The sequence below is a fragment of the Xenopus laevis genome, chromosome 6S (assembly GCF_017654675.1).
Source record: "Xenopus laevis strain J_2021 chromosome 6S, Xenopus_laevis_v10.1, whole genome shotgun sequence".
NCBI lineage: Eukaryota > Metazoa > Chordata > Amphibia > Anura > Pipidae > Xenopus > Xenopus laevis.
Genome location: NC_054382.1, coordinates 83629373 through 83636441, shown reverse-complemented (window position 1 = coordinate 83636441; position 7069 = coordinate 83629373). Strand labels below are relative to the sequence as shown.

Sequence of the window (7069 nt, the reverse complement as noted above, 5' to 3'; positions counted from 1 at the left end):
CATTCAATAATGTAGCTAAATAATGACTGCTTGTGCATTATTGTGCTTTTACTCACCTAGAAAGGAGGTTGCATTCCTTTGTGTCCTGTGAATAAATATATTTTCATATGTAAAGTCAGCACAACATACAGTAAAATGCATCTGGAATTCCAATATATAAACTGCTACTTTAATTCAGAAATGATAATGCTAGATTTTTATTCCGTATTCAGTGAAGTGGTTGTTGACACATTTCTCATAACTGAAGATTATGGCCAAATCTTGGTGTGTATGCAAAACCAACATGCTTAGTTCAACAGTATGGGAAGAGATAAAGGGGCAAATTCACTAAGATCCGAAGTTGCGCCAGCGATAGCTTCGCCACACTCCGCCGCACTTCGCCAGGCGTAGTTTCGCAAGCGCTACGCAAAATCACTAAAATGCGAAGTTGCGCTCAGGGAGGCGAACGGTAGCGAAGTTGCGCTAGCGTTAATTCGTCAAGCAAAACGAAGTTACGCTAGCGATGCCTAATTTGCATACAGTGCCAAGTTAAAGTACAATGGACGTATGTGTAGCACCAAATACATTACACTACACAAGCTTGGAAAGCTTCATAAAATAAAATAGAGTTGTTATTTTGCCCTATACATGTGCCCACTGTAGGGTAGGTGCCATATGTTAGGAAATGTAGGGGGGAAGGAGGGTGCCCCCAAAAAAATTTACAATCTTTTTCAGCCTATCACCCTTAAAAAAGGAAAAGACGCCAGCGTTTTTTGGGACTTAGAAAAAATTTCAACTTTTTTTGAAGCTAGCCCTATCTACTCTATTGCACTTCGCCTGGTCTCAGCTGGTGAAGGCAAGTCTGGCGCAAGAGTTAACGTTCATGAAAATCCGCAAGTTAGTGAATTAGCGTAGTTACGTCCCTTCGCCATAGCGCAACTTCGCCTGGCGCAAGGGTGCGAAGTAGGTCCACTTCGCTAGCGAATTTACGCCAGCGCCCGTTAGTAAATCTGCAAAGTAACGAAATGACGTCACGCTGGCGAATTTGCGCTAGCGTTAGCCACTTCGCGCTTTAGTGAATTTGCCCCAAAGTGAAGAGAGAGTCTAAAAATGGCCTTGCTTGAGGGAAAGAAAATGTTACAACAGTATTAGTGCAGAAGAAACGTGTGAATTTAAAGGTTTTGAGCTTGTTTAATCCACAAGGATGGTCTTGGTAAAATGAGGTGGATTTAGCAGATGGATCATGAGGCTGTTCGTATGAACATGAGATTTATTGTGGCACAAAAGGTTTTTTTAGGAGGTATTATAATATTTGGTACAGATAACCCTGAAGAAAAATTTAGATAATATAAGTAAGCCTGGATTGAAATTAAAGACTTCATTTCTAATCTTTATTAGTATAATGGTTAGACATTATGTAATAATCTATAATATTGATATGTATAATAGTATGGAATATGTTTGGTTATTTACAGTATGTAACTTGTGTGTATACAGAGTAACTGCAACGTATTTGTTGTTCCTTTCCCCTATTTCCTGAGTTCAAGAGTTGTTATGGTAACAGTTTTGGCTTGGGACACAGGGGAAATGAGGTTGGCATATTGTGGGACGGGATGGGGAATTGTACTTTTTAAATGATGTAACTTTATGAATCTAAAGTAGTGAACATTTTGACAAAAGGTTTTTAGAAAAAAAACAAAAGATGCAATAGTTTTTGTACATGCTGAAATAAATGGAGAATTATTGAGAGGAGTGCTCACAGTGTTTGTATGAGTGCAGAACCCAGAATAAATACACAAGTCATAGTGAATGATCACTATACTGTATATATTGTGGCAAACTGGCTGCTTGCACATTATTCAATGAATTAGTCAATGGTAGGCAGGCAGCACAGGGCAGAGGAGCAATAAGACAGTGATACACTGCTCTTCAAGGAAAACACAACAGTTTATTTCCCCCCTTTTAAATAGAAACAGTCAATTACACACAGGGGTGACCATTGTATCGAACAGATCATAAAATAAAAACCCTGCCCACCAGGCACTACCTTCACACTTTTGAAGCAGTCCCTGACTAGACTGGGCTCCTTGTGGACAACCAGCACAACAAACAATATAGTTTGGCTCACCCCTGTACTCACAGGACTCTTTCCTGTTAGAGTTAAACTTCTGGCTTCCCTAACTCTTGTAGCCAGACTAACCAGCTCGACCAACTCACGGTCCCGGTCACCTTCTGCTTTAGGCAGTCACAGGAAGCACTCCCAGCTCCTCTGGAAGTTCTCTACATAGCCAGGTCTCTTACCCGCTTTGCCCTGCTCCACACACTGCACCAATGCAATTAACTTTAAATACCTTTTCCACAGGACAGGACACATTTTGCATAGAATAAACAGTTTTCAACTGGATTGACTGTCCCCCATGCAATACTTTAGCATTTTCCAATGAGTCCCGGAATAAGGGAAAGTCTGTTCCTTGAACAATATCTCCATTCCAGTCACTTACCCAGTACACTCTAACTGGGCATTTAACTCTTTAGCTGCAATGTCTCTCTGAAACAGAGACTATAAATAGACTCAGCATAAGAGACCAAGTTATATCTATTATAACATACACCGTACATTAGAGATGCAAACCAGCAAACTGCTAAAGCATTCATGCTTTGACTAATAATAACCTAAAGTTGTTCCTGGGGAGAGAAAGACATTATATGACTAACAAAGTAATGAAAATGATGAACATGTCAATGGAAATCATAAATCTTATTTAACAATGCCTGCTGCTGCTGCTACATGGAAATACAGTTTGCAACTGATTCATAACAAATTGGCAAAAAAGGAAAACAGAAAATATCTAAATACAGGTATGAGACCTGTTATTCAGAATGCTTGGGACCTGGGGTTTTCTGGATAACAGATCTTTCTGTAATTTGGATACTCATACTTCATTTAAACGTTAAATAAAGCTAATAGACTGGTTCTACTTCCAATAAGGATTAATTATATCTTAGTAAAAGGTAAAAAGCTACTGCTTTATTATTACAGAGAAAAAGGAAATTGTTTTTTAAAATTTTTATTTTTTGGATGAAATTGTGTCTATCGGAGCTTTCTGGATAATGGGTTTCCGAATAACAGATCCCATGCCTGTATGATAAAATGTTGTCAAAATTATTTTTGAAACTCATTGGTAAAAATAGTAATTTGTAAAACCAGCCAGAAAGTGGGACTTTAAAAATAATGGAATTAGGATGAAAGCAATGAAAATAAAACCGTTTCATTCTGGCAGCTCAGTAATCCAGTAGCATTCTGAACTGTTACAATTTGCTACATTTAGTTGATACAATTAGTTGATACATTTCTCAGCAATATCTATGGAATATTAGCAACTATTGTATCAATTCTAACAGCTGCCTTTAATGAAGTTCAGGGATTCTGCTCAGCAAGGCAAAAAATAACAAATGTATCAACTACTGTAAATGTATCAATTTATAACAGTTACAATTTAAAAAGTAGAGCTGCTTTAGACGGTGAAAAATTCAACTTTACACTTCAATTGTAGAAAAACATTCAGAAGTAGAAAATTGTAAATGAAAAAAGTCTTTATTTCTGGAGCAATTTCTCAAACCAGCTAAACTAAAAGTGTTTGAAGGTGAACAACGCCTTTAAGGCTCCCTGACGGTGATCACTAAACAGGGACATGTGTGATGAAAGCAGATTCTGCCCTGGCTTTTATTTATTGGAATGCTGCTTAGAAACATTTTTTTATCATGAAAAGATAAAAACAGTTTTTGGATGTAGGACTCCTTTAAAACTTGAGAAGGTGCTACTTATATTCAAAAAGTGAGTAGGAAAAACTTCACTGGTAACCGGCAAGCAAGTTGTATTAAACTGCACTTTGTGGGTACCCACTATTATAGTGTAATCCTGGGGAAAATGCTGCATTGTAAGTAAAAACATGGTGATTTGCAACTGAATTTAGCATTTTCCACAGGTTTATTAAATCCACCTCATGCTGCATCAGGAAAACTCCATCCATCCTCCTGTCTCCATGGATTGGTTGAAGGTAGTGGGAACAGTAGTCCAGAAATAGCAGATCCATTTATAAACCCACAGTGATTGATGAATGCTGGGAGTTTTATTACATTAAAATTGGGCACAGAATCACCACACTAGGAACTAACTCCCAACCAGCAGTGATTCTCCTCTGTTCTGAGTGCCCGAACATTTGGACTCAACAGCCCCACACTCAAGTGCTAAAGCATTAAGGGGTGCAAAAAAGTGCACCCTTTGTGGTCATGTGCTTGCAATCAGAAGCACTGTTGCACCCAAGGTGCAGAACACAGCGTCTTGGGGCACAAGGCAGGGCTCTTTAGAACCATGCACCCACTGGGGGTGGGGGGGAAAGAGAATCAAAGGAGATACAGCCATGTGCCTCAGGCACCAGCCAGCACACCAAGTATTAGCACCAGTAAATTGCAAAAGCATTCAGAGAAGTATTCTGAACAAGTTTCCATTTATTAATTTTTTGTGTTTAAATCCCTTTTAAAGGGGACCTGTCACCTTAAGAAATAATTGCAAATTATTTTCTATCATGTCAGCTGAGCAAAATAAACTTAACTTACACTATATTTATTATTTAAATGTTGTTTCCTTCAATCTTAGAATTACACAATCACCGCAAGCAGGCAGGAGCCATTTTGCAACAATTTGTTATTAAGACAAATTGTGTATCACCCCAAAATCTTGTGTATGCACCAGAATGGGGGACCTAATGCCCATGTACACTGCCTTACACAATTATAAAGTATGACAGGGGGAAGGGGAATGTGAGGAGTGCACTGACATCTAGGAATTGATAAATGGAAAGTAATTGCCTGCCCCACTTCTATGCCTCAGGCATAGAGGCAGGGCAGGTAATACAGTATTTGATTGACAGCTCAGATATTACAGGATATTACACCTTTATTACAGGCATAGATGTTTTAAAAAAACAACTGAATTTTGGTTCCATGTTTAATTTCATTTCATTATACAGGTTTTTATGAATAGGTGACAGGTCCACTTTAAGATAGTATCACTAGCTACCGTTTTCCTGGGAGCGAAGGGGGGTGGGTTACAGTGACAATGAACAGTAGCCTAAACTAGTTATGAAAAATTGGAAATTCACCAAAAAATCTAATTAAAAAAAAACTTGCTCAGAGTGTCCACATAATCTAAGCACTTTTGACATCTAATTTAAGAGATATTAGCAGCTTTATGGTGTTAAATGGCTCTTCTGGCACAGAAGTTCTCTTTGAGGGCTGGTTTGCAGGCGGCCGAAGGTTAATTAAATATGCACATTGCTGATTCCCCTGAAATTTTACAATTGTCCTGACAGCTGGAGAGAAAGAGTGGCTGCTTCCAGCATAGCATTTTTAAGTCTGTGATCTGACATGGGCCTGATACTTTCACTCCCAGGGAAAGCACAGATTCATTGGTAAAAAGCACTTTAACTGAGGTATTGTGAGCAAGGACTTTACGTCCATATAAAACAGCACACAGGGTCCATCTTCAAGCATTAGGGAAGTCAGAAAGCTGTGCAAAGGGAAAGCAGCACCACCAGAACACTTGATGAAAACTTCATCACAGAACACTGAGCAAGCTAACTAGAATTTGCTTTCTGGGTTTATGCCCTACAAAGCAGGACTGAGCTACTGAAAAAATTGAGGTGTACAGGTATATTATTTTTCTTATCTGATAAAAACATTTTGAATGGGTAGCACAGCTTTAAGTTAACCTTTAGAATGCTAGGGATTGCCCTTATTTTAGCAACTTTTTACTTGGTCTTCTGTTTTCATAGTTTAACCATACCTCCCAACTGTCCCATTTTCAATGGGACAGTCCTGCTTTTGACAGCTCAACCCAAAGTCCTGGATATGTACTGAAATGTCCCAAGTTTTTCTTTGATCTGCTGCACTAAACAGCCAGAAAAAGATACAAACTTTCTAACTTGTCTCTTGGCAGAGAGCCCAGAATTAGAGTCCTGCAGCGGGTCGGTTAACCCGCGGGTTACCGGCAAAAACTTGCGGTACCCTGCAGGTTGCGGTTGAAAGTTCCAGGTGAGGGTATAGACGCGGGTCGGCGGTTCTGCGGGTCGGGCCGCGGGTCTTCTCAATAGAGATTTTTACCCCTTTTTTCTGATCATGTCTAATTCTGATGATGTCACTTCCAGTCTACAATGACAGCACTTCCTGATTCTTGATGGTCAGCGGGTCGCGGGTCCAGGTTGCGGATAAGGTACTTGCGGGTCCGGTAGCGGGTCTGGGTTGCAGGTTGCTGGGATGAGTATGGGTTCCAGGACTCTACCCAGAATACTTTTGTAACAGTTTTAGATGAGATTTAGTAAAATAGACATAAATAAGGGGTGTTGCCACAAAAATAGGCGTGGCAAAAAAATCGCCCTGCGCAACACGTGGCAATCTTTTTAACCCTCTTTTTGTTTCCACAATGTTGGGAGGTATGAAAGTTTAACTATTCGCTTTCCTCTTTCCAGCTTTCAGCCGGGGGCAAAAAACTCTGTTTTCCACTATTCATGTTTTAGTTCCTCATTCAAACTGCTGTGTTTTCACCGAGTCCGCCACAACACCGGCCCCTCACACTTCCCTATCTCTGGCGTCTAATCTTCCTACGTTGTCCCTATAAACGCGCAAATAGAAAGGCGCCAAAAGTAGGAAAGGATAGCGCCCCTGCCTCGACCTTCGGGGCCAGCAGCCTATTACTGAACCGAAATCCCAAAGCCTAAACCCTAGCGCTGCTGAGAGCTTCCCCATTTGGGTGGCACAGAGGGGCGGTACCGAGGGCGGGAATAGGCTTTCCTCAGCCCGGTGGAGCTGTGCCGCTGCCTCTATTACTGACTGAAGAACACTCTGCGTGTGTGGGATAAGGGGAGCTGAGCAAATTCACTATCCCATCCGCGCCTGTGATCCTACTAACCCGAGGTAAGTTTCTGTTCTTACTTACCTGAGCGCCCCCCTTTTCAATATGGGACTGCCCTAAAGCACCTGCCTCGTCCCTGATTGTAAATGGTTCTCTCTAACTCTAATTTATATATAAATA

At 40.4% G+C, this 7069-nt stretch overlaps 1 protein-coding gene across 1 annotated transcript in view; it reads left to right on the top strand.

The window, feature by feature from the left end:
- Positions 1-6424: 6424 nt before the first annotated feature.
- Positions 6425-7069, top strand: part of kcng2.S (potassium channel, voltage gated modifier subfamily G, member 2 S homeolog) — a 67751-nt gene continuing 67106 nt past the window's right edge. Inside the window, exon 1 of the mRNA XM_018223580.2 lies at positions 6425-6951. The gene's annotated coding sequence lies outside the window, so the exon portion shown is untranslated. The remainder of the gene's footprint in view (positions 6952-7069) is intronic.